This window comes from Morone saxatilis, unplaced genomic scaffold (assembly GCF_004916995.1).
Source record: "Morone saxatilis isolate NCDOM2014 unplaced genomic scaffold, NCSU_SB_2.0 Contig22, whole genome shotgun sequence".
In the NCBI taxonomy this organism is placed as follows: Eukaryota; Metazoa; Chordata; class Actinopteri; family Moronidae; genus Morone; species Morone saxatilis.
In genome coordinates, this window is record NW_023339785.1 from 24,358,556 (window position 1) to 24,359,998 (window position 1,443).

Consider the following 1,443-nt stretch of genomic DNA (forward strand, 5'->3'; position numbering starts at 1 on the left):
TACTAAGACCAGGCCAATGTCAACCTCATGGTATATTGCACCTCTAAGCTTTGATATAGGCTTCTCATTCCTGACCGATATATTACAAATAAATGTTGCAGACAAGTTGTATTTTCAGCTTTTATAGAGCAAACAACAGGATGCAACTGTATGCAAAATTATTTAAAGCTAGTGGGACAGAAGCGTATGTGTGTGTGTGTGTATCTAAATGTGTAACAGCTCTGATAAAGGTTTTGCCTCTTTTTGTTTCTTGTCTACTTCCTTCCATCATTCTTGTTTAATATTATCACTTTCTTCTCCGTTCTCTGCTTTATAAAAAAGATTTCCCCCCTAGCCCTCAGTCATCCCCCATCTGTCCATCTTGCTCCCTCCATCTCTCCCTCCCTCCAAGGGTTTAGACAAGAATCGATTCGGCTTCTGCAGGAGGGAAAATCTGGAATTTGTTCTGCATGACGGGGATCTGCAGTGGCCAGCAGTTTCAGTGCAGCGATGTGTGTGTGAGTGTGTATCAGTGTGAACTGTGGAAGTTCAGCCCGGGATATCCTCCCTTCCTCTATAGTGCCTTTATACTGCCCCTTCCTTTTTGTGCTTTCTCTCTGTGTTTTTCTTTCTTCCCTCCCTTTGATTCTTTTCCACCTCTCTTCTTCCCTCTGTTCTTCCACACAGACAATATGTGTTAGAATCAAATCATTGTTGGTTTTGGTCTTTTTTTTACCGGACTGTTTAGAACTAAGATGAATATAAAACATCACCAGCCCCATCCTTTCATCTTAACCTTTAGAGGCCCTGAAAACCAATTTTCCTAATCAGCTCTTTAGCATGGGGTCCAATAAACATGCCATTATCTTCCAGATTTACAGAGGAACTGGTCATTTTACATGAGACTTTGCTATATTTGTCTTCCATCTCTGATTTTCTTGTTTCGAGTGGACGTGAATAGGTTTCTGTTCATCATTTAGAATTTGCTAAAAGAAGAATACGATTCTGAATCTGATGACGTTAAATGACCTGTTTGGACCGACCAACAGTCTAAAACCCCTAAAACATTGTATTTAAGGTTGTCTAAAATAGATAAAAGCAGCACATTCTCAAATTTTGTGAAGCGGGGAAACAGATGGTTCCCCCACCTGACAAATGCTACATTAACCGCTGCCTGGAGCCCTTAAAAAATCCACCATATTGTATTTTTGTGTATTTGTACACAAGGTTGTTGAAAGCAGACTCATTCCCAGAAACACCGGCGTGGACATGACCTTGTGCCCTTGGTAGCAGCTACGGTCCTGCTGAAGGTTTACACAGCTGACAGTCTGGATGCATTTGGTGGATAAAACATGATTCATGTGTTTTATGGAGGTTAAAGTGGTGAGCGTGCTTCATTTTCAGCAACATTCACGGATGCCGTGGGTGCTGAGTTCACCTCTGCTGTCTCTCTCTCACACACAC

At 41.6% G+C, this 1,443-nt stretch overlaps 1 protein-coding gene and 1 long non-coding RNA gene across 2 annotated transcripts in view; both read right to left on the bottom strand.

The window, feature by feature from the left end:
- The window catches only part of LOC118333375, a 598,798-nt gene that overhangs the window by 392,345 nt on the left and 205,010 nt on the right, over nucleotides 1-1,443 (bottom strand). The window lies entirely within an intron of this gene.
- glra1 (glycine receptor, alpha 1) overlaps nucleotides 1-1,443 on the bottom strand; it is a 112,002-nt gene that overhangs the window by 53,041 nt on the left and 57,518 nt on the right. The window lies entirely within an intron of this gene.